At 41.9% G+C, this 27,398-nt stretch overlaps 1 protein-coding gene across 23 annotated transcripts in view; it reads right to left on the bottom strand.

Annotated features, from left to right (window-relative positions):
• PKNOX2 (PBX/knotted 1 homeobox 2) overlaps positions 1-27,398 on the bottom strand; it is a 369,700-nt gene that overhangs the window by 250,592 nt on the left and 91,710 nt on the right. For all 23 annotated transcript variants that reach the window (XM_077249577.1, XM_077249565.1, XM_077249575.1 and 20 more), the window contains exon 2: positions 26,947-27,002. The gene's annotated coding sequence lies outside the window, so the exon portion shown is untranslated. The remainder of the gene's footprint in view (positions 1-26,946; positions 27,003-27,398) is intronic.

Below are 27,398 nucleotides of genomic sequence, written 5' to 3'. Positions count from 1 at the left end.
GTTTCGCCTTCCCGGCACATTTCTTCCCCGGAATACGAGGGGGACTCACTGCTCCTTCTGTCGCGATCCTTCTCTTTAGGCTTCTGGGACACCTCTTCCTGAAGCTGCACGTGCTCGTCCTCCATCTTTACCAGATATGAGGCCAGAAGCAAGGGATCACGATCCGGAGTTCTTTTTATAGCCCCTCCTCCGGTCAGCAGCTGTGCCTAGCGCTCCCCTGATTGATCTTTCCGGCCTCCCCCTGGTGCAGGCGGTTTTCTCTAGGGCTGAGAGCGCCGGCGACGCTATACCGGTGGGCGCCGCCATCTTGGATACACTGCGCATGCGCAGGACCCTGGAAACCCGGAAGTGACTGCCGACTCCTCCCCCGACGTCACCCGGGCTCCCGGCGCTTTACCATCAGCGCGCAGAGCGGCGAGGACGCCGGACAGAGCCGCAGCACCCCGGGTTGCGCCCCCAAGCGCCGCCGCACACAGAGACCCCAGCCACCTTCAGCAGGAGGAGACCCCAGGGAAATACTCACCCGGCGCTGGCTTGGAGACAGGACACCACCGGCGACCGCTCCCTGCTGAAATGCCACCGCCATGCAGCCCTACCAGGACCATCGTGGCATCATCCAGGAATTCCGCACCGGCCGAGGTAGGAGACCCTCTCGCTACCTGAGTCGGCCGGCCGGCCTGGGATCCTCTTGTAAATTCTGTAGGATCCCGTCCCATTAGGAACAGGAAACCAACTGATGCGTGGGAGAGGTGCCGCCCTTTTGTATCAGTGGGTTTCCTGTTCCTAAAGGGGCGGATCCCCTCTCTCGTGGTGCTGTCATGGGAGTCCGAATAAATACACAGTTATGTTTGAGTCCCATAGACTCTCCCACTTACAGGTATTACACCAGTCATACAGAACACCCCAATTTCTCCACGATATAGGGCTTCGACCAGACTCCCTGTGTACTAGATGTAACCTGCTTCATATGATGTATACTGGGGTATATAGAAAATCTGAGCCCTGACAAATATGGCATGGGTGACGTGTTGTGGGGGATGATAGAAGAGGGACTGGGTACCTTTCATGGTAAAGTAGCTTTTACTGTTGTGTTACAAAAAATAATGTTAATAATACAAAACATTTGATTAAAACATATATATCTCTATACGTACTAGGTGTAATAATAATAATATTAGCAAATGCCTTCAATTAGAAATGTAGTATAGTTTTTCTAATTTTCTATGTCACTTTCCTCGTGTGCAGGCATTGCAGGACCTTAGGTATCCACGGTTACATCCACTGATGAAGTGATAGTTAGTTACTTGCTAGTGGTTGTAACCATGGATACCTAAGGTCCTCCAATGCCAGGAGGTATTTGCCAAGATTATTAGACCCACTACATATTGGAGATGGGAATACTCCTGTAAGTGCCAATGGAGTTCTCGTATTAATTTAAAGAATAAAAAAATTCTCCATTGAGAATGTTCTTTTCCATGGTTTCCTCCTCTGATTGGCATAGAAAGGGTCCATAAATCAACTAATTTTAAAGGCAGACACATCCCCTTCATGTATATGGAGACAATGCCTAGAAAGTGCAGAGATATGAATGGCTGCATCTGACCCGTGCCTCCTGAGGATTCTTCAAGGGCCAATAGTACAGTTCACGGATTGAATTTTATTATGCCGTACACATTCTATAAATGTATAACCCCAGTGGTATTACAATTTATTAAACTTTCTATGTTAAAGCTCTGGCCTGTGGTATATGAGGAAAAACTTGTGCATTTTATTTCATATGATAGTCTATGGAGCTGTTCACATCAGTGATATTTTGCAGACCAAGTGGTCCGGCACAATCACGTAGACGTATCCAATATTAATCAGAGTGTCGGATCAAACTCCGCAATGAAAGTCTATGGCTGTGTGAAAAAAAAAATCTGGCAGCATTCGGATGCCTTCTGTGTTCTGTCCATTTTCCACTGACAGATGGGTGAAAAAAAAAAAAAGTTTCTTCACCTTCTCCTATCAGTTATAAACTGCTGAAACTTACTAATAAAACTCGGTCCGTTTTTTCGTACATAAAAAAAACAAACCTGGCATCTGACTGATGACAGAGACATTGAAACCAATCCTAATTTCCATTATTTGTTTTGCACAGTAATATTGTGGCCATTTTATGTGACTTTTTAGGATACTACAAGCATCGGCTTAGATACTGACCTTTCTAACCAGGTTCCTGTGACACCAGACGCGATACAGTCTTTCCTTATAGACACCACATTAAAATTAAGCTTTACCGCAGCGCTAATTGATATTACAATTAGGACATGGGTGATTCTGATTTTTTTTACGCTATTTGGTATCGGATCCAAGTGGACACATCTGTCACGGACGCTCGCAGACTTGGGGAGCGGAAATCCAGTGAAATTTGACTGCTTATTTGCAAATAGATTGTCCATAAGATGAACACGATACAGGGCTCACATGTAGCGGTGAGAAGCCAAGGATTGTACGACGCACATTAACGCCTTGTAAAAACCATCCTCATTGTGCTGCTGGCAACAAGGTCAACAATTACAAGCCGAGCCTTGATCAAGCCATTGTGACATTATGTATGTATGCCCACCAGTCTAGCCTGGCCCTAAAACACAAATTGCCACCTCCCTGCCAAAGCGGTGCTTTAATGTTATCGCCGTCATTTATTTTACGGCTTCCCGTCTCTGCGCTTAGATCAGGAGGGTCGATAGAGTGATATGTTCCAGGATACGAAATATCATCTGCATTACATGCTCCTGAAACTCTGGATGACAAACACATCATCTACGATCACGGATCCGCCAACCTTTATACCAAACACTATTCAGCCTTTGATAAAATGTAAAATAATGTCAAATTCAGAAGACTGTCAAAATCCAACGAGCCAGCGGGACGTCTGTAAATGAGTCAATAAAAGACCTCATTAAAAATTACAGCATTTTGTTGCCGATGATAATTTTGCAAGTGCAAATATCGTTAATGAATAATATATCGTTAGCTATCAGCAATAGGCTAGGTCTGGACGTGGCACTAGGAATAACTGCTGATGATACTAAGTGACAATTGGGAGGCGCCACAAGTGACCGGATGGGTTCATCCTATGGTCATATTCACATTTGTCTCATGGCTTTCATTATAAAACAAAAATCACAAAACAATGGTGGATAAGTGGCACGATGACACGTAATCTGGTCTATAGGAACCAGTTTAGTCCATTTAACGGATCTACATATTTAGGATATGCTCACACTGGGCGTTTTTGCTCCCTTTTTTTTGTAAGTTAATTTCATGCACAAGGATTTTGTGCCTTGCAGCGCTTTTTTGACATAGAGAATGTCACTTCTTTCAGCGTTTTTCACCCACTTGAGTGGATGGTGAAAACACACTGCAAATACATTGGTTGATTTTTTTTGCAGCATATTTGCTGCAGAAAAGTCAAATATAGCAGGATGTTACCTCACAGTCAGCAGGCAGCATGGTGGCATCATGCGTCCATACAGCCTGTCATCCAGCAGAGACACTGAGCAGTGGACCCGAACCCCATTCACCTGAATGGGGGGCCCGACAATATAGTGTTTCACATGCTGTCATGTGCATGACAGCACGGCAAACACCGCTTCTGATTGGCGGTGAAACTATCCCCGCCAGTCAGACAGCCGCAATTCCCACGCTGTCAAAAGACCAGGTGAGCCAGCAGCTATGATCGGAGGTATAAAGTTTACCTCCGGGAACTGGTGTCAGGTGATGGGAGCGGTATTCCCATCATCCAACACCTGCTGCAGCTAATAACAGTGAGAGCAGGAGCGGCTGATAAGAGTATTCATCAGTCGGCTCCTGCGGTGTAAATAAATAATTAAAAACAACACAAAAAACCTATGTGGATACCCCCATAATTTTTGATAACCAGCCAGGCAAAACTCACAGCTGGGGGCTGCAACCCTCAGCAGGTTACCAAAAATAGAGGGGTCCCCATGCTGTTTTTTTAAAATTATTTAAATAATTTAAAATAGCAGCGTGGGGTCCCCCCATTTTTGACAACCAGCCTTGCTACAGCAGACAGATGGGGGCTGGCATTCTCAATTTGATGCTGGTAAGGGGCCATGGATATTGCCCCCCCAGCAGCCCAGAAAAGGCACATATGTACCAATTCATATTTCTGGGGGTTCATATTTGTGGGGTTGATGTCACCTTTGTATTGTCTGGTGACATCAAGCCCACAGCTTAGTAATTGAGAGGCATCTATAAGACACCTGTATCCAATACTAATCCTATAGTTATATGGTAAATAAACACAACCAGAATAAAGTCCTTTATTTCAAATAAAACAAAACACACTTACTTTTTTATTTAAAAATATCAAAACACACAAACTCACCTAATGCCCAATTCCACCGAAGCCCTCATCATCTGTAACAAAACAAAAAAAAACAAACAACCATATCCTTGAACTCTCCATTGTTCTGTCCCATGCCGTAATCCAATTCTGGGGATAAATAGTTCTCAACCTGGACGGTGCCAAGATGCGACCATCCAGGCTGAGAACCACTGGTGAATGAGCTGCTGTGAGTGGGTTAGCCTCGGTGAGTAGCAGTGACGTCACTGAGTCTGCTTTCCAGCCGGGCTTAACCTAGGTGACCTCGGCCTGTTCGGCAGGTGCAACAAGTTTCTCTCCATCTGAAAAATATGGTCTGATTTTTGCAATCAGACTTTGATCCAAACAGAATCTTTTTTTTCTAAGTTTATCTGCCTTCTCTATTGTGTTGGAACATGAAAATCGAACTGCATTCAGATGTCATCCGAGTGTGATCAGAATTTTTTCTCGGATCCATAGACTTGCATTGCTGATTTTGATCTGACAGTCGAATCAAAATCGGTCGGAGGAAAAAAGCCATACATGTGCACAGCCCCATAGAATGATGTGTACTCGTGCTGTCAGTGAAAACCTTGGAAAGCACTTGTCCGATATAATCATTGCATGAGCCCTTAGGCAAAGTTCACATGAGCATCAGGCTTTGTTTTTGTTTTTACAGCAGCAGTGATTAATTTTTAAGACCATTTACAGTTTCCTATGTTCAAGAATTGCAATATATCCGATAAAAAAAAGATATGAATGCAATATGGTGCCTCCCATAGGCATGAGTGGGCGAATCTTATCAGATAGCCGGAAGAAACTAGTACATGTCCTGCAATTTTTTTTTTCACATGCAGATCCGATCAGTGAAAAAAAAAAAAAAAAGCTAATTTGCACTGTTCCATTGAATAATATTGGTCCACGTCCGTTTTTTCATGGATGCCACCAGGACTGAAAGTGCACTCTTGTTAATCTACTCTTAAGAAAATTCTCCTGGTTGCCTATAAAATGAGACAAGACCCTTATCCTGCCTTTTTCCTTCCCGTCTGTGTTTTTCTTTGATTCTAGGCATCAATGCTCTTTATGGTGTCAGGTCTCATACATAGTATTCAATAAGAAGCTTTGTGCAAGCTTCCAGCTCTATGAGGCATGTAAAATAGTGATAAGGTTGCTATACAGAGGTATCTGTGAGCTGCTAGTTTGTTTGTGCAAAGGTATCTTTTTTATAAGCCGCCATATACTTATTTTTCTCCTGTAGAAATGAACGGAAGATAAAAAATAAAAATGTAAAAATCTATGGAATGGTATTACTTTCTCCCTTAAGCTACCAGTCTTTACAGAAGACGTCAATGCCATAGAGACGCTGTGGATTTATCATACACCTGTCGCTCATCGGCACGTCCCACAACCCCGGATACAGCGATGGGTCTAGGCAGTCAGATATCTGCGATCACATGAGAAGATGCTCGGAGTATACTCAGGGCTCATGGAAAGCGAATCTTGGCAGGTTATAAAGGGTTACGTTTTACAGTCTTTAGAAAAGCCAACATTCATCGGGCTGCACTTCTGTCTTCGGTGCCCCCTTAGTTTATGTAAATGGGTTTGAGCTCAGCACGGGGGTCTCATTCACACACTGCTATAACAGAAGGAAGGCAGAATCTGTTAAAAGCAGACTTTTACTCTTCGACGCCAGCTCAGCACTTTTCTTGGTCTTAAAAAAAAAAAAAAAGTAATACTGCTGAAGGCCCGAGTATACCCACACTAAATGGCAAGGAAGATATCGGTAGTTACTGCAAATAATCCCTGGGCACATTGGGGGCAGTGTGGTGGGACCACCGTAGGAGCAGGTCAGAAGAACCTACAACTTTTTAGGTCGTCATAGTTAAGATATCAGTCACTGAGTCTCCTAAAAACATTCATGGCTTGGCTGACCATCCATGTTTTACCAATGGGGGAGAGGAAGACAAACTGTTACCCAAACCTCATCGGCAGCAGCTTATCTCCCACAATGACAAAGGATTGGGACATGTTGAAATCCAACATACCCAATCCTCTCTCCATCTCACCCCAACCCCTGGCATTTGGGAGAAGAGCCTGAGGACCCCTATACACACTCTAGCTGGGACATTTACTTTAGGTGTCTAAGCACTTTTAAAGCCAGCTAGGTTTACTTACTTTTATAGTGCCTCACCATTAAGGGTACATTAGATAGTGTCATGGCAAAACAAAATAATAATATTAGGAGCAGTGATCCTAGGCACTGCCGCTTCCTATAACCTTGCACAACAAAACTATTTGAGCGAGAACTTGGCTACTCCATATCACTCAAGTAGTTGCATGGAGTGACCGTGCACATATTCAACCACCGCTCAAATCAAGCCTAGAAAAGGTTTTCCAAGGTTTTTACATCTTACATTCGTTTAGTCAGTCTGCAGAAAACGACTGTTCACACCAAGCACATGTGCTCAGTGCACCCTTGGTGTGGCTAAGTTAAGCATTTCACTGTACCTTCTCACTTATTTTTCATCTATTTCTTCCCAGCTCAGACTCCTGTAAAGCAAAACTGACAATCAAGGAGGATGGCTACAGATGGAAAACAAGAAGGTGTGAAGGTGGAGTGAAATAACATTTCAATGAAATATATATACACATACATACACACACACACACACAAACACACACACACACACACACACACACACACAATACAGAGTTCACACTGGAGGCATCAAAACTATGAATTAACACATGTGGAATTATATACTTAACAAAAAAGTGTGAAACAACTGAAAATATGTCTTATATTCTAGGTTCTTCAAAGTAGCCACCTTTTGCTTTGATGACTGCTTTGCACACTCTTGGCATTCTCTTGATGAGCTTCAAGAGGTAGTCATCGGGAATGGTCTTCCAACAATCTTGAAGGAGTTCCCAGAGATGCTTAGCACTTGTTGGCCCTTTTGCCTTCACTCTGCGGTCCAGCTCACTCCAAACCATCTTGATTGGGTTCAGGTCTGGTGACTGTGGAGGCCAGGTCATCTTGCGCAGCCAAAAAAAGAAAAGAATGTCCAGCTTCACCAAATCCGTAAAAAAGAGTTTTCTTTATTCACGAACTTTTAAGCATAGAGGATACAGACTTTAGCACGAACCATATGGGTAAGAATCTCAACGAATTTCTGGAGACTAAGCTCCCTTAATCATGACAACAATGTCATGATTAATTAATCAATTACGGATTTGGTGAAGCTGGACATTCTTTTCTTTTTTTGGATTCTACACGCCTGGACACAGCGGGTCCGTGCTCCCGAAGATTGGTTTATGCATCACGGGTGAGCTGGTTTATATTCCTTCTATCTGGCGTAGCACCCCATCACTCTCCTTCTTGGTCAAATAGCCCTTACACAGCCTGGAGGTGTGTTTGGGGTCATTGTACTGTTGAAAAATAAATGATGGTCCAACTAAACGCAAACTGGATGGAATAGCATGCCGCTGCAAGATGCTGTGGTAGCCATGCTGGTTCAGTATGCCTTCAATTTTGAATAAATCCCCAACAGTGTCTCCAGCAAAGCACCCCCACACCATCACACCTCCTCCTCCATGCTTCACGGTGGGAACCAGGCATGTAGAGTCCATCCATTCACCTTTTCTGCGTCGCACAACGACACGGTGGTTGGAACCAAATTTGGACTCATCAGACCAAAGCACGGATTTCCACTGGTCTAATGTCCATTCCTTGTGTTTTTAGCCCAAACAAGTCTCTTCTGCTTGTTGCCTGTCCTTAGCAGTGGTTTCCTAGCAGCTATTTTACCATGAAGGCCTGCTGCACAAAGTCTCCTCTTAGCAGTTGTTGTAGAGATGTGTCTGCTGCTAGAACTCTGTGTGGCATTGACCTGGTCTCCAATCTGAGCTGCTGTTAACCTACGATTTCTGAGGCTGGTGACTCGGATAAACTTATCCTCAAAAGCAGAGGTGACTCTTGGTCTTCTTTCCTGGGGCGGTTCTCATGTGAGCCAGTTTCTTTGTAGCGCTTGATGGTTTTTGCAACTGCACTTGGGGACACTTTCAAAGTTTTCCCAATTTTTCGGACTGACTGACCTTCATTTCTTAAAGTAATGATGGCCAATCGTTTTTCTTTACTTAGCTACTTTTTTCTTGCCATAATACAAATTCTAACAGTCTATTCAGTAGGACTATCAGCTGTGTATCCACCAGACTTCTGCTCAACACAACTGATGGTCCCAACCCCATTTAAAAGGCAAGAAATCCCACTTATTAAACCAGACAGGGCACACCTGTGAAGTGAAAATCATTCCTGTGACTACCTCTTGAAGCTCAACAAGAGAATGCCAAGAGTGTGCAAAGTAGTCATCAAAGCAAAAGGTGGCTACTTTGAAGAACCTAGAATATAAGACATAATTTCAGTTGTTTCACACTTTGTTAAGTATGTAATTCCACATGTGTTAATTCATAGTTTTGATGCCTTCAGTGTGAATGTACAATTTTCATAGTCATGAAAATACAGAAAAATCTTGACATGACTGTGTAATATTATATATAATTATATATATATATATATATATATATATATATATATATATATATATACACACACACACGGTTGTGCTCAAAACTTTACATACTACATACCCCGGCAGAATTTTTGCTTTCTTGGCCTTTCTTCAGAGAATATGAATGATAACACCAAAACTTTTTCTTCACTCATGGTTAGTGGTTGGGTGAAGACATTTATTGTCAAACTACTGTGTATTCGCTTTTTAAATCATAATGACAACCCAAAACATCCAAATGACCCTAATCAAAAGTTCACATACCCCATTTCTTAATACCATGTATTGCCCCCTCTAACATCAATGACAGCTTGAAGTCTTTTGTGGTAGTTGTGGATGAGGTTCTTTATTTTCTCAGATGGTAAAGCTGCCCACTCTTCCTGACAAAAATCCTCCGGTTCCTGTAAATTCCTGGGCTGTCTAGCATGAGCTGCACACTTGAGATCTCCCCAGAGGGGCTCAATGATACTGAGGTCAGGAGACGGAGATGCCCACTTCAGAACCTTCACTTTGTTCTGCTGTAGCAAATGACAGGTCGACTTGGCCTTGTGTTTTGGATCGTTGTCATGTTGGAATGTCCAAGTACGTCCCATGCGCAACTTCCGGGCTGATGATTGTAAATTTGCCTCCAGTATTTGCTGATAACGTGCTGTATTCATCTTTCATTCAACTTTGACCAAGTTTCCTGTGCCTTTATAGCTCACACATCCCAAAAACATCAGCGATCTCCACCTCCGTGCTTTACAGTAGGAATGGTGTTCCTTTCATCATAGGCCTTGTTGACCTCTCTCCAAATGTAACATTTATGGTTGTGGTGAAAAAGTTCAATTTTGGTCTCATCACTCCAAATTACCTTGTTCCAGAAGTTTTGAGGCTTGTCTCTGTGCTGTTTTGCGTATTGTAGGCAAGATACTTTGTGGCATTTGCGCAGTAATGGCTTTCTTCTGGCGACTCGACCATGCAGCCCATTTTTCTTCAAGTGCCCTTTTATTTTGCATGTTGAAACAGCCACACCGCTAGTTTTCAGAATGTCCAGTATTTCAGCTGAAACCCACAATTTTTTTGGCAGTTGTAGATGACATTTTTGTTGGTCTACCTGACCGTGGCTTTGTTTTTACAGAGCCCCTGATTTTCCATTTGTTAATCACAGTGTGAACGCTGCTGATTGGCATTATCAATTCCTTGGATATCTTTTTGTATCCCTTTCCTGCTTTATACAGTTCAACAACATTTTCCCGTAGATTCGTTGACAATTCTTTTGCTGTCCCCATGACTCACAATCCAGAAATGTCAGTGGCTGGATGAAAGATGCAAGAGTCTGTCTGGATCCCAGAAACTCACTCAGCTTTAGTTACCTTTAGTAGCTATTCAAACCCATTTGTGTCAACTTCTGTGCATGTTATCAGGCCAAAATTACCAGGGTATGTGAACCTTTGACCAGGGTCATTTTGATGTTTTGGGCTGTCATTGTGATCTATAAAGAGAACACACAGTAGTTTGACAATAAATGGCTTCACCCAACCACTAACCATGAGCGGAGAAAAAGATTTGGTGTTATCATTCATATTCTCTATATAAAAAAAAAAGGCAGAGAAAGCAAAAATTCTGCCATGGTATGTAAACCTTTGAGCACAACTGTATATATTATATACATAAACATATATACATATACACTCACATATAATAATTTATCTACATAGTCTATGTATCTGTCCGATTGTGACTTATCTCTCCTCTTATGAGCCATCTTCTAGGCTAATTTCCCACCACAAAAGGTGAAGTTTAATTCAAAGTAAATCAGCTCACGAGGATAGTCTGCCTGTGTTACATAAAGTCTATAAAAACTGAACGGTTGAAAATTTGTTATTAAAGCCAAATGCAAATAAATATTTTTTGATCCAAACGGCAAGTGTTTAGGTAAAAAGAATAAAAATAATGAAGGTATCCCTAGCCTCCAATAAGCAGCAGATGAAGCAGGCCTCCGTAGTCCAGTCAGTACCACCCTTGCAGTATTTCCCGGTCCTATGGTTAGGGGATGAATTCTGTTAATACAAACACCCCTTTAAGCACCATCATAAAGCTGCAGCCAGCGTTTATAGGTTATGTATTCTGCTGGAAAAATCTGTTGCAGGTTTTTTGTTCCTTCTGAAACAAAACAATAATCATACACTTCTAGCTCCTCGTTATACTCCGCCATATCATTAGCCGCCTCAATTATTCAAATAACTTTATTTCCCTTCCATTTTATGGCGCCATCAAAAGTTTTCTTTAGCACTTCGCCATATCGGAAACCATAATGTTCCCAACAATGATTTCAATTTCTCATAATCTATACACTGGCAAATTGTATTTTCCATGCTGTACTTTGCATGCTATATAAATGCAAATTATGAATATTGGGATACAATAGAAAATGAACTTCGCAAGATGTTGGTATGGGAAGAAACACTAGAAAATCTTAGGGAAATTCAAAGAAGTAGCTAAAAAAAACAACAAAACACACAAAGATGTTAAGTAAGAGACACAAAATAAACTATAATATACGATATACAGTGTATATAGTGATTTAGGTGCCCTGGCTCAGGGTTTTACAATCTGACGTCCAGTAACAAAGGATCAAATACTTTATACATATTTTGCGTTGCATTTATTAAAGTCCTTGAAGGACGACGGCAAACTGGAAGTTGTAGAAGACTTCAACCTACTCAGATCAACGATCACTCAAGATGCAGTGTCAACACCTGAAGTCAATAGGAGAATCGCTATGGGCAAATCAACAATGAAGTCACTGGACAAGGTCTTCAAATCGAGGAACATTTCACTGGCTAAGAAGACACGGCTCGTACATAGTCTGGCGGTTTTTGTAGTAACATACGGATGGAAAACCTGGATAATAAAAACAACAAAGACAGAAGAAGAAGAAGAATAGACGCCTTTGAAATGAAGTGCTGGTGAAGGATGTTATCAAGAAGAACAAACAAATCAATCTTGGAACAACTCAAGCCGTACATGTCACTCGAAACAAGGATCACCAAGCTACGACTGGTCTACTGTGGACACATCAGATGAAGAACGCAATCACTGGAGAAGGACATCATGGTCGGGACAATAGAATGAACAAGAAAAAGAGGAAGACCAACAACCTGATGGCATGATACAATCACCATAGTGGTGGAGAAGACCCTAGTGGTCCTCTCTAGGCTGCACAAAATTGATCTACCTACACAGCGTTCATCCATCAAGTCACTATGGATCGAGATCAGGCCAAAGGCAGTTAAATAAATAATAAAGTCCTTGGGACAATAAAAATGTTGAGAATATGACATTGTGTAATATCGGATTTATCTCTTTGCCTAAATGCTGCTGACAATGAATTTAAGATGTTGAGTTTCAGGCCAAGAAGATGATTCTATTTGGCTCCCACAGTTTTCAATATCACTGCCATTTTTATTCTTCATGTCAAATGACCAAAAACATTCCGGTAATTACTGATAAAGAAAGAAACGTGTAGTATAGTAGCGCAGACACCATGATGTAACACTATAACAAATGTGAAAACCCGTGCACGGATAACCAGCACTGCGAGGACTACGTGCAATCCAGTGAAATAACTCAAGACTTGTGTTGCAACGACAACTCCCTAGATAGGGATATTATTGCATTCATCATCATTATTATTATCATCATCATCATAATCTCTGCAGTCTTGGAGAAGTGAGTAATGATCGATCACATCTATCAGGACAGATTTATAGAATTCCAAGTCAGCCTTACATATTGTGGAACTGTCCGGCTCAGTCCCAGATATTGTGTTTGGTCAGTGGGATGCATAGGATGAAATACAAATGACTGATAGGTGGAGTATAATCTCTCGGAACAATGATGGACAGCGAGTTTGCTCAGGGTCTCAACATTCTCTGGGCTCCAACAAACTCAAGAATGGTGGTCCTGAGCGCTTAGTTAATCTTCATCGCGTTACTATATTGAAGTGGAGCGAAGAGATGATGGCAGTCCAAATGGAGCAGTTGCACCTTTTCAGAGTCAGTAGGGATGGTTAAGAACCATGGGTGGCAGATTTTGTGAAGCCCATAGTCACCACGATAGGACATTTGTGACCACAGGTCAAATCAAACTCCATCTCACTGGAGCCAGGACCCACTTCACTTAACGGCCAAGTTCCCAGCAGGGAGATCCCTGGCGGTGAGACCTATCCTATAAGAGCTGAGCAACTTTGGATATAAAAGGTGGAGAGTAATTTAGTTCCAATTACCGTAATTCTGTAGGACATAGATACGACATGTAACTTGCAGCATGAAAAGGCAGCAGCTAAAAGAAAATGAACTCTTTCTCCCTATCCAATACCAGTTATCACAATCGTTCCTTTCTTTGCCCATATCGAAATATCCATCATGATCTCTAAGAATCATCTCTCCAACCCTGCATTGTTTTCTTTCAGGAAGTGCATGCGATGCGATATCTGCCCTCATCTTTCTTCACACGGCTCCTACAGCTTCAAGATTTTGCATACTTGCAGCAGAAGTGGTAGGAGACGCAGCATAATTTAATACGGCTAGCATCCACACTGAGCGAAACTCTGAAACAGCAAATTACACTTCATTACTGCGGACCCTGGCGGCTGGAAGTCATTGTCTCATATGCAGCGTAACATCCTGCAATTTGTTAAATTTTAATTTTTATGATCTCACTTTGGCAGTTCGGCATTGTGAAATGTTTATTAAAAATTTAGATAACTGTAGCGCAACCTGCAATTACATTCTTACTTCTGCAGCTTTTTCCTCTTTCCATTAAAAATCAATGAATTTTTATTTCCCCAATTCGGAATAAAAGTCTGCATGTGTTAAATCATTAAAATACAATGATCTTGGTAGCATAATTTCTTCTTTTATCCTACAAAACTGTGGCAGCTCATCCCCTAAGACAAAAGTCTGCAGCGTTATGAGGGGCCCAAATACGCAGTGAAGGGCTAATCTACTACGCTAAACCAATATTCAGAAGACTCAGTTCAGTAGGAGAGGATTGCTGGAAGACCCTTCCCAATTAAATGACTGAAGACTGTTGGAAGTATTAGTTGGAAATGTTTTTGATGGTTTGGGTCTCTTCGATTCATAGGATGCAAATCTTAAATGGAACCTGTCCGATTGCCACCAATATCTGCCATAGCCCAATTCCTGCATTTTAATGAATTATCTGGTGTTCCAAAACTCTGCTTATAGGAGCAGCAAAATGACTTTTATATCGCTGCTCATAATTAGCCAGGATTAGTCTGGTGAGGTGTCTATGTCCCCTTAGTCCCGACCTTAGGTGTCAATCACTCCTCCTCGACATGCGTGACTTTCACGGTCCTCCGTCGCAAGCAGAATGTAGTGTCCCTGTGTGCGATCTCATTCTCTGAACCTACGATGGGACACATTAAAAACGCCGAGAGGGCGCAATTATGACACCTAACGCCAGGATTAGTATGGTGGGAATAGGTGCCCCTTACTGGAGTAGTACTGACTAACTAATGGACTGACAACTGACAATATGTTAAATTTGCGTTGTAAATTAGAGTTGATCAAGTTTTTCAACTTCGGTTCAGATTACGATCGGCGGCGAATATTATTTTTGCAATATTCGACGAACACAGCCGAACATCATTGGAGTCAATGGGAGTAGAAATGAACTAATATGTTTGGTACTGATCATTAAAACATAAATTCGACATGAATAGGGTACCAATATGGCACAGTCATATTCGGTGACCGAATCCAAACATATTCGCTTAACTCTACAGTAGTTGTAATGCCATGTATGAGAAAATAAATCTGGTTGCAGTTTGGAATCTACTTTGTGTTGGAGTAAAAGTTAGTTTTTTTGCCAATCATCTAAACCAAAATATTGTGATTCCGAGGGACAATTTATCACCATCCCCAATTGTCACTACATACATTACCGATCGAAAGTTTTGAGACCTGTTCATGCAATGGTTTTACTTGTTCTTATTGGAATATGTATATTGTAGATTCATATTAAAGAAAGAAAAACCACACAGAAAGGAAGGAACACATATAGAAACAAATAAATACATGTTAAACAAACCAGAGTATGAATTAAACTGCAGATTCCTCACAATACCCCTCTTTTTGCTTTATTCCAAATTAATGCCACATTACGCAGCATGGCCACCACAGCGTCCTGCAGTGACCACCATCCCATCTGGTTTGCAGTTGGTGGGACCATAATTTGTGTTGTGACAGGACAATGACTCAAAACACCACTAGTGTACATAAAGGTGATGTGACCAAGAAAGGGAGGGATGGAGACTGTCAGATGACACGGCCGCCACAATCACCCGACCTCACCCCAATGGCGATAATTTGGGATGAGTTGGTTGAAGAGTGAAGGAGAAGAAGCCGACAAGCGCTCAGCACCACTGGAAACTTTACAAAGACCATTGGAAGCCTCCCTTGGCGACCTGATGAAGCTGCGGAGAGAATGAGGATGGGTGTAAAGCTGTCAAAGTGAAATGGGAGAACTGTGGGGAATCTAAGGTTTAATGCCTTTTTGTTTCATGTGTGTTTCTTTACTCCTCATCTCCATAGGAGTCCTTTTTTTGTGGTTTTGCTGCCTTCAGTCAATCTACAATGTGCATATTCCAGATTGACAGATACTGGATAGTGTATGTAAAGCTCTTGGGCTAAACATCACATAACATCTTAGAGATCACATGACTGAACGCTAAGGTCAACGTATTCAAGTAATTACAGCAACTAATGGCGCTCAGACTCCAAGGCAGCGACGTGCAACCATGGCGGCATGTCTTAACATTTTAGATGTTACACCACGGAAAAGGTCACCTGTAGGATCGTCAAGCTATCTCCATTAAGAAAAAAAAACACTTTCAAAACGACATTATTTTTTAACAGAAAACACTTTGAGAAGCAGAACAGTGTGCCGTCTCTACGAGATGCATCTGAAAAAATCAAGGCTGAAACCATCTCAACAGGTGGCCTGAAATCCTACACTTTGAGCGAGTACGACTGATTAAAACGCCTGGCTGCCAGCCCAGAATCCTGTTCTTTCTATAGAACAAGGTTTGGGGGCTCAAAAGGTGGGCTAAGAAATAGGATATGAAGTCAAAGGTCTGAAAATCAAAAGAAAAAACAAGAGAAATATTTTTGTACGATAACCAGTGAGCATTACTTTGCAGTATCAAAAAAAGAAATTATTTGGGGCAAATTATTCAACGCTCAAGGCAGTAAACTGAAGACTTCGCTGAACTTGCTTCGGCCGAGATGGATGATGGCTGCACCCGGCTAACTTTTACACTTCTTGAAAGCTAGAAATGCTGTAGACTATAATATATTAACCATTAAAAACAATGGAAAGAGGAAGTGGCATAAATATGTATTATTACACAGTGCCGTGATGCCAATTGGTGGAGAGTGGCCCCATGTGCCTGGATTGTGGCCCTCAGGGGTAGTATATTAGTCTTGTGCCGCTCGCTAACACAGGGAAAAGATCGGCCGTGACCTCCTACATGCTGAGTGCTCAGACCAACCATAAAAACAGAATTTCTCCATTACTTTCTGGAGTTGTGGCACTGTAGGATGTTAACCATCGCCATCGACAGACAGGATGATTGAACCATGGAAGCACAAAGGGGGCCCAAGCCTATGAGCACACAGCTTTTTTGGAACGGGTTTGCTTAATAAAAAAAAAAAAATGCTTGCTCTTCTGAAGCATTACTATTGTAAAACCACCTTGCTGTCCACATGATCAGTCTTAAGCATTTCTCTTTTCTTCTAGATTTGATAAAGCCTGGTGGTAGAAATGGTAATGCATGTTACTTTGAAGAGGCTCCTGAAGGAAAATGCTCCAAACTAGATGCTCTTCTATCAAAAGGCTGCAAAAAAAAAACTATTAAAAATAATCGCTTTTGACAGCTTCAAAAAGGCTCCAATTTCGCATAGCTTAACCCTTTCAGGAACATGGGATTTTTCATTTTTTGCTCCCCTTCTTGGCCGTCTAAGGTCTTGTTTATTGGGGACGAGTTGTACTTTTGAACGTCACCATTGATTTTACCATAAAGTGTACTGGAAAATGGGAAAAAAATTAAAGTGTGATTAAAAATGGCAAAAAAAAAAAAAAAGTGCAATTCCACAACTTTTTTTACTATGTTCACTAAATGTCATTATGAGTTTGCAGAAACCAAACATTCATAGTTTTAAGTGGTATTAAAAAAAAAAAAAAAAGCGCAGCATTTTGCATTTTTTTTTTAGGATATAGAGCTGATGTTTTGCGCGCCAGGCTGACGTTTACTGATACCATTTTGTGGTAGATACTGTGTTTTGATTGCCTGTTATTGCACTTTCCTGAAATGTTGCGGCAGCCAAAAAAAACCTGCAATTCTGGAGTTTTAATTTTTTCTTTCTTCATTGCGCCTTTTACCGATCGGATTAATTTAGTCTATATTTTGATAGATCAGGCATTTCTGAGCGCGGCGATACCAAATATGTGCATTTTTTTATTGTTTTATTTAGAATACAGGTAAAAGGGGGGGTGAGAATTTGAACTTTTTTTATATATTTTTTTTTTGTTATTTTTTTTTGCACTTTTTACTGGCTTCAATAGTCTCATCTGGAGACTTGAATCTGTGATCATCTGATCGTTTCCACCCACGCAGTTAATGACACATGACAGCTGATCAAATCAGCTATCATGTGCCTGAAAAGATGCGGGCTCCGGCACTGGAGCCGTCATTAAATGCCTGGACACGTCCTATGGCGCACCTATACTTTAGGAGGGGGTTAAGGAGAAAAGTATGTCCTTAAGAGACCACCAAATTGACGTAGGGAGATTTGTAGGCCACACAATGCTTCCTGGGAAATATGCAAACGGCCTCTTCATAGAGGAAGAGAGCAGGGCCTCTAGCTCCACCTATTGGAGGTAACAATCCAATATGTCAATTTTGATCCTTTAAAGAGCCTTGCTACAGGATTTAGGCCATAAAGCCAAACCTGAAACCAGTCCACCATCTGCAGACAGCTATTTTGGGGCCTTGCCTTTCATCAGTGCAAAGTAGGAGACTGGTTTGCTGGGTAAGGAGACTGCCAAGCTGGCGTAGGGAGACTTATAAGCCATGCAATGTAACATGCTCATGGAGCGCCCCGAGACGCAGGGCCGCGGGGTATTCGGTACCGGGCCTCTCTGTCTCGGTCTTGGGGTTGTCACGGTGGCTAGACCCGGTCCGTGACCCTGCTAAGGGGTGTCCAATGAAAGGTGTGATGATGGAGTGCGGTGCAAGGTGCGATGAATAACGAGGACACAGGGTTGCAGTCTCTTTACCTCTTTACTGAAGGCTTCGGGATCCGCAATCTAGAGCACTGCTAACAGGGCTGGCTGAGACCGGCCAGTCCGAAGGCACATCCAGAGTTCCCTTTGCAGGTGGAAATCAGTGCCTACCTTCTAGCGCCTGTGTGTTGTAGTACCTCCCTGCTGAGCTCCACGGGATAGTCCTCACAACTGTTGTGTCTGTTTCTGATGTTCTTTCTCTCTCCGTCCCCAGATGATATGGCTAAGACGCACCCGTATGACGGGGTTGGCCTGGAGTTCTTCCGGGACCCTAGAGTCGCCCCTCTCCCACAATTGCCTCCGTTGTCTGCTTAGGTGATTTAGGTGAGACAGCCAACCTAGCGTTAACTGTCCTGCCGCTGTTTGAAGTAATGCTTGGAGCCCAATACTTCCTCGGCGTTCCGACCACCGGCTACGCTCCTCAGTAGGATGTTGCCATGGTCTTAGGGCACGACTCCTACTGGTTCTATTCTCCTTTGTGCTGCGATCTCGTTTTTCACTTCTCCACAATAAACCTCGCTTCGTGTCCTTTCTTAGGATGCCGCCGCAACGGGTGCAGGCGCGGCTCCGTAACGATCTGTCCTTTTCGCTAGGCCACTGTCAGGATCCCACCCCTGACAGAGACCCCCCTGAATCTTCCCAGGAACTCCCTCTCTCACAGGATGTTACCTGGGCAAAATCCAGTCAGCTTCTCTCTAACTTCCTATCCAACCCCCAGTTTTACCAAAGTGTGAGGAGTGGCCTAATACATAGAACCCTTTGCTCCCCCTGGTGGCCAGAGTGTGAAGTGTAATGTGTGACTGTTATACCTGGTCAGGTGAACTTCTTTAGTGCAATCAGACGTGACATCACTCCCCTTAGTGGCAGAGCGACATCACTGCAACGACCAGGACTCTGGGGCGCTGCACTCATCTAAAACCTTGACAAGTTAGTGCATACGATAAATGTGATTTTTTTCTTCTTTAATAAAATTAGTTTTGCAACTTTAGATTTTTTTTTCCTTCCGATTCCTATTACTGCTTTGATAAACATAGCTTTGTGCATCTTCTAATTCTTTGGTTTCCAACCTTTAGCTCTGGAGCTTATGTAAAAGCTTCGAATGTGCTGGGAGTAGCTTCATCAGATTTGGTGAACCCCAGCATACTGTAAATCCTGCATTTATAAATGTCACTTTATAAATGGTTTTTTTGGACAGTTTTTGCTTGTCTTAATCTATCACAGGTGCAGCTGCTGTATATAATCCTACAATAATTTTAGGTAAGGTGTTACACAGACTTCCATACATTTGACACTGATCCACAAAATTTTTCCGAAGTTGAAGCTCCCCTTCATGTCTTGCAGGCCTTGATTATTTGTGTTTTCACTATGCAAGGACTTTAAGAGTCGCTTTATATTCGATTTGAGCAAACAAAATCAAAACCCATTTGATTAATGGCTCTTTGTAAATGCCAATTAAGGCATTAAAGTAAAAAAGAATGCAAGTAGTGGGACCATAACTGTCCATTACATCTGTAATTTGGCACAACGAGTCTACAGGGGAACAGTGGGGTGGACAAGCCACAGCGGGGATTGGAGTAGTAGGCAGTCTGGAATTAAAGTGGCTTGTAAAACAAGAGAGGTTATTAAAAGTGGTTTTAGAAAACAAGGTACCTTTTGACTGCAACAAAAAAGAAAAGAAAACTAATTAATTTTAAAGCCTGTGCTACAAACACACAAAAAAAGCCATGTTTTGCCATCCTGAAGTGGAGTAGAAATGTAAGCTCACGGGGCTCAGAAAACCCACTCTTCCCCTGCGGCAAGAGTCACACCATCCAAAAGGAGATTTAATTAGTGAAATCTCGTTAGGCAAACAAAATGATTCAGAAGACAATACTCATCTGGACAGGGGGTATGATTAAACAAAGCTGCTCATTTAGGAAATTGACGCTCTACTTCACTGGAATCAGTGGTTCCACTTTTATCGCTTACTCTTGCGAAAACTAGAATCTTATCCAAAAGCAACTTTTCTTCATCTTGTCCACCAATGTCGCCCGTATTCTTAGAGCCTTGCAACAAAATAGTCACATGCTTCATGTGATGTGCGGCTTGCGACTATGGAGGACGGAGTTTGGCGGCAGTCATTACATGAACAATGCTTGCGATTCTGAGGACCACTGGAGCTTGGAGGAATTTATACATCGGTACAATTGAGAGATAGAGATATATATGGTAGATATAGATACACACATTGTTTTATTTAATGACGTTTTATGCTTATGTCCAGCTTGAGACACAAACATCGACATAACAGAGGTCAAGCTGTACTCTATCCCCAGCAGGCCCATAGAGAATGAAAAGTAAAGGAGAGAGGAGTGCGGTAGATCTGGGGCGCTGCAGCAGACAAAGTATAATCCTGGAGACAAGTCTAAAAAACGTCCAACGTGGCATGGAGGCGATCAGCCTGTGGCACTGCTGAGGGGTTATGGAAGCCCAGGTTTCTTTGATAGCAGCCTTCAGCTCATCTGCATTGGTGGGTCTGATCAGGTGAGCGACCGACCCTCTGACTCACCCTCACCTGTCGCACACAGGGAGCGCCTCTTGTTTTTTTTATCCCTACATAAAGAATGACAGGCGCGTGTGTGGCCACTCATGGAGTAGCTCAGAACACCGTTCTCAGGATCCGTTGGGGTGCAGTCTTGTAGAGATTTTAACTGCAAGGAAAAAGTGATTTGTGTGCACTCTCCTGCACTTTAGTGATAAAGGACAAACGCAATTTGTGTGCACTCTCCTGCACTGAAGTGATAAATGAGAAAAGCGATTTGGGTGCACGCGCCCGATAGAAGTTTATATTCAGGCAGTGCTGGTTCTGGGCAAGCACCACTGTCAATCATAGAAGGAGGGGCAGTGATCTAAGTAAGTGGGTGGAGAGGTGCATAGAGGCATTTAGTCACATACACGGAGCACATTATATTAGAACAAAATTGGAGGAAGCAAGACATAAAAAAAAAAAATTGATTTTTTTATTGCTGGTCTATTTCCTACATGTCTATGTGGTGCATTTGTAGCGTAAATTTGGGGTGACAGACACCCTTTAAAAATAAACAACCTAAGAAATTATACAAATATTTAGTTATTTAAAGGGTCAGACATTTCTGGCTACTTGTGTTATTTGATTTTCTCTTAAAGTGCCATACATCCCACCTTAAAATAATGTGTGAGCCTTATATAGCCCTAATAAAGGGATCCCCTGGGGTACTCGCCTCTGCGCACATATCGATATTTAATTATTGTTGTTGGGCTTATCTGCAGCTGTGTAAACACCGGAGCGCATTAAATGTTCTGGGGTCAGAAGCAATTTAGATTGCATAAACAGGTTTGGATGGAATCTGCGGTCCGGCTCAGATGTAAGGGATGTTATTGAAGAAGGGGGCGACATGATGAGGCTTTACTACAAGAATAACTTGGAGCAGTGGTCTACCATTTACACTGCAGACTTTTTTTTTATTGCAAGAGCTACGGACAAAGAAAAACCTATTTCTCCCTACAATTCTACCAGGTGACAGTGACGCATGTAATCCCCTGATACAACGTATTATAAAAGTGCTGGAGTAATGATGTTCTTGTTGGGTTTTCAATTAGTAAGTTCTTCATTGTATGGTTTAGTACTGTGTGCATGAATGGGAAACTGTGTGTGCACCGATCGGGGAGCCCGTAACGTCTGTGCTTACACATTCAACAGGATGGCAGCACTATCTGTGCATCATCAATGGGGAGAGAGTACTACCTGTGACACATCAGAAAGGTGCTACAGTATATGCATACATTATTGGTAAGAAAAATAATATCTGTACCTATGCCATCACCGGTCAGAGAGGAAGACAGTGCTATCTGTGCATATATCTTTTACAGGCAGGCAACACTACCTGAACCTACACCATCTCTGGTCAGAGGGGAAGGCAGTACTATCTGTGCATATATCTTTTACAGGGAGGCAACACTACCTGAACCTACACCATCTCTGGTCAGAGGGGAAGGCAGTACTATCTGTGCATATATCTTTTACAGGGAGGCAATATTATCGGAACCTTTGCCATCTACTGTCATTGATGGGGAAATGAGGAGCGAGCACTACCTGTGCCTACAGGAAAGTACTAGTATATATGCATACATTATATCTAGAAAAGCAATATTACCTGAACTTACGCCATCTCCAGTCATAGGGGAAGGCAGCAATATCTGTGCACACATCTTTTAGTCTCTGTGCCCACCAAGCCTCATTTTAAAACACCTCATGTGAAGTTTAAAACTGATGGTTACTGCGCAAAACCTTTTTAAAACGGAGTCTGGGGTAAAACTTATACGCAGAAGACCTTATGGATTCCAAAAAAATTAAACTTCTGGGACAGATGTTGAGGTCAAACAAGTATCGGTTGTCCTGATTCACTGGACTCCTGTCTGTTGTGATGTAGAGTCGTCTGCTGAATCCGGAAAAAAGTCTTCTGAATTTGATTTGTGAGTTTTATGTCAATCAGACCAGACCCTAAAAGGTGTTCAGCAGTCACGATCAGTTAAAAGTTCTTAAATGTATTTTTCTTCTCTTTTTTTCATAAATTGTTGGAGTTTTTTAATTTTTTTTTAAATATCACAATACATAAAACAAAGAAATCTTGTAATTTTCACACGGACTACTGTTTTTTTATGTACATCAGCAGCAATCAGCAGACCCCATTGTCTGTATCAAATCATCTAATGAACATCGACAAAGGTCATAGTGAATTGAGGGGGAGAAGGTGAGCTGTGACATCACCTATTGTGTATGGTGGAGCCTGTGTTATCTACTGTATATAGAGGAGTTATCATTATGCAGGAGGAGGTGAGCTCTGACCTCACCTATTGTGAATGGTGGATCCTGTGTTATCTACGGAATATAGAGGTGTCATCAGTCATTGTACAGGAGGAGGAGGTGAGCTGTGACATCACCTATTGTGAATGGTGAATCCTGTGTTATCTACTATATATAGAGGTGTTATCAGTCATTGTAAAGGAGGAGGAGGTGAGCACTGACATCACCTATTGTGTATGGAGGATCCTGTGTTATCTACTGTATATACAGGTGTTATCAGTCATTGTACAGGAGGAGGTGAGCTGTGACATCACCTATTGTGAATGGTGGATCCTGTGTTATCTACTGTATATAGAGGTGTTATCAGTCATTGTACAGGAGGAGGTGGTGAGGTGTGACCACCTATTGTGAATGGTGGATCCTGTGTTATCTACTGTATATAGAGGTGTTATCAGTCATTGTACAGGAGGAGGTGGTGAGGTGTGACATCACCTATTGTGAATGGTGGATCCTGTGTTATCTACTGTATATAGAGGTGTTATCAGTCATTGTACAGGAGGAGGAGGTGAGGTGTGACATCACCTATTGTGAATGGTGGTTCCTGTGTTATCTACTGTATATAGAGGTGTTATCAGTCATTGTACAGGAGGAGGTGGTGAGGTGTGACATCACCTATTGTGAATGGTGGATCCTGTGTTATCTACTGTATATAGAGGTGTTATCAGTCATTATACAGGAGGAGGAGGTGAGCTGTGACCACCTATTGTGAATGGTGGATCCTGTGTTATCTACTGTATATAGAGGTGTTATCAGTCATTGTACAGGAGGAGGAGGTGAGCTGTGACATCACCTATTGTGATTATAATATAACAGCTATGTATAGAGGAGTTACTTATCATTGTAATCTTGCCTTGTATTATAAGGAAACTGCCATCTAAGGGGTAACATTTCTCCTTGTGGAGAGTGACAAGCCAAGCCTGGCATGCCAGAGTGAGGAGACTTATAAGTCATGCATACTTAAAGTCGATATTGATTTTTAGGATTGCGGCTTCCAATAGGTGGCACTATTGTTCTAGTCCTCTTCATGAACAATTTTTAGCAGTTTCCTTATGTACATTGTCTCTTCAGAGAGGAAAACACAAGAAATATGAGTCTAAAACAGCCCCAGTGGCCTGTGTAAAAAAGATTACCAATTTAGTATTTTTTTTTCTTTTTTTTTTTTTAATACAGATCTTGCTATACAAAAGAGACAACGTTGTGAAAAAACTCCCATTAAAAAACAAAACAAACAACACACTTTTATATTACCGTATGTTTTTGTATGTAGGTAAAAATTCTCTCATGATACATTCCCTTTAAGACTAAGTTTTTGTTTATTTCATATTAAAATTAAAAAAAAATAAATAAAAAAATCGCAATGAAAGACTTTATGCATCGATTTCACACTTTTTTGTTCTGAATTAATAAGGTTAACGGCTATGTAATGGCTTCATACCAGACAAACTGATAGGTTCCTGTGAGTCTTATGTGATGTCACTTTCCACAAAACAAATCATTATTATATAATTAAAGAATTACAAAAAAACCTCCGTCTGTTAGTAAAGAAGATCTCATCGGCGTTCCAGCTGTACAGACCACCCACGCAGCCAGAATAGCAAAGTGACAGAAATCTGGAGAGAAGTATCACTACAACTAGTGTGGGTGTAAATATTACTCAGAGGTTCACATCTTTCCAATTGACAGTCAGGATTTCAGACAAAATGTAATGACAAAAAAAAGTTAGCTTAAAGAAAAAAAAAAAAAAAAACTTGGGAGAAAATACACGGTTTTGTTTCAGTTGAAGAGTAAGGGTATGTTTCCATGGGGCATATTGCTTGAGATTTTGCTGCGGATTGGACTCTGTGGACAGATGTTACAAAGTTATCACCTGTACAATATATTTACAAAATTTTCCCCATGGACTTGAACGAGAAGCAGAAAACCTGCATTATAAAAAAAAGTGTACATGCATTTTTATTGCGTTTTTGCAGTGGAATTGTTGTAAAATGAATGTAATCCATATGTGGGTTTATCAATTAAGCTTTATCAAAGCTCTGCAAATAGAACGTTTCCAAAATAAAGTAGTTTTATTCATGACTTGGCATAGGCATAAAACAAAACTGCAGCTGGAAAAAAATGCAAAAAAAATGCAAATAACCCAGTTTAGCTAAATGGTCCAGAAATGCATCTGCAGCATGAAAAAAAAAGCATCAAATATTCATCTTGGGAACTTGGCTTCAGGTTAAAGAACAATTGTCTCCTGATAATCGACCAGGTGAAAAAGCAAATGTAAAAATCATTGTTCTCTGCAGCACATCGGCCAGTGTGAACAGGTAATGTGCTGCTGAGAAGAATGGTGGTCTACACACACACGCAGGAAGATTACTGGTCAGTGTGCAACACACGTGGTCGTATGGTCTAAACAGGCTCGGCGAACAAGTAGGCGACACCACAGGTTGTGTAGTGTAAACAAACCCTCAGAAATACAATTCACACAGGTGACAAAGGCGAACGCTACGAAGAAGCTACATAAAAAAATAACAAAATTATTCGTCAATCTCCAGTGATGTGTGATCATACTCTGTAGACACACCACTCGTTAATGAACCATCGGAGACCAGGCAGAAGCTACTCTCAGGGGTTATCTGCACTTTCCTCACCCTTGAAATGAAAACGCTCCTCACCGCAGTATCAAACATTCACCAGCGCCTCCGAGTGACGACGATAACCTACCATGATGTTACCAAGTATTAGCGGGAATTTTGTGGGGGTTAATATTTCAGCTTATTTAGCTGAAGAAATATCAAACAATTGAGAGAACGACAACAGGAGAGACAGAACGTGAACAGCATTATGTTATATAGTAACAAGTAATCACAATTCTACACATTGGATAATATATTGCTTCAGGACACTGAAAAATACATTTTTATCATATTTGTTTTTCTTTTTTTTTTAGCACATATTTGTTAGACATTTATTCTTTGCATCAAAAAAAGATGCTTGCGACAAACCCAGCACCTTGATGTATATGCACATGCTCATCTTGGCTGTGTGTCCTTGTGTTCTCAGGAGAAACAGAAAAGGACTCCAAACACATTAGATAGCCGTTGGATGAAAGATTGTTCTGCCAACTGATATCTCTCCTGACTCCCCCCATCTACATGAATGCTTGGCCGAATGTTCCTGTGTCCTCCGTGAGAGTAACTGCTAGGCTGATCTGCCCCCCTTCTGCCACGCTGATCCGCCCCCCCTCCGCCACGCTGATCCGCCCCCCCTCCGCCAGGCTGATCCGCCCCCTTCCGCCAGGCTGATCCGCCCCCTTCCGCCAGGCTGCGCCGCCCTCCCATCCGCCAGGCTGCTCTGGCAGCGTCTTATTTCCACCCTGAAGAAAAGGATCTGCCCCCTTCCAAAAAAATAAACCGGATCATTCTCTTCCCCTGACATCATCCATTGTGGACAAGTTGAGAGCCCCCCATACACATTAGACTATTGGCTGATCTCGACGATATTGATGGGTTTAGCTGACTTTAGTATAATGTGTATTGTTTGGGTGCTTTGAGCCACCCCCTGACTCCTCTGTCTGATACATCTGACAATGACTTCCACAGAACAAAAGGATCAAATCGTTACAATCTGATTTAAGTAGGGCCCACATCTAATAGACATTTATAAGATATTTTATGGATATGCCATAAATGTGCAAAATGGAAAAACTCCTTGAAATCTATTTATCTTAAAATGACATTGCTACAACTAGGCATCAAAATAAAATGACGGCAAAGCCATTAACTTACCATGTTCAGTGCTGACAAAAGGGCGACATGACCTTATCACCGAAAACCGAGGTCATCTGCAAGAAAAGAAGCAAAGCATCATTAGTGATCACCTCCAACACTAAACCGTCAGCAGCTTAATTATTACTAACGTGTAAATCACTGGAACAGACGCTTATGAAATCATAAGACCGCTACGTCCTGACAGCACACGAGAACAACATGCAAGGCGGAAAACGGGAGAATAACGCACTGCTCCGGTAGTATAGACCCAAACGGCAACCGCAGATTTAGGCTTCATTCACATGTTGCTACTCCCACACACAAAAAAAAATAGACTGATTTTCTCATTAGTGTGATGGATCCAATCTTCATTTTTGTTTCCATTCCCAGCTTTTGAGTGTCATGTACAGTAATATGTGTATGTATGTGCTTTGCATACATGTGTGCATGTGCTCTGTGTATACATGGAT

This window comes from Ranitomeya variabilis, chromosome 4, assembly GCF_051348905.1.
Source record: "Ranitomeya variabilis isolate aRanVar5 chromosome 4, aRanVar5.hap1, whole genome shotgun sequence".
In the NCBI taxonomy this organism is placed as follows: Eukaryota; Metazoa; Chordata; class Amphibia; order Anura; family Dendrobatidae; genus Ranitomeya; species Ranitomeya variabilis.
This window is presented reverse-complemented; position numbering and strand designations above follow the sequence as displayed.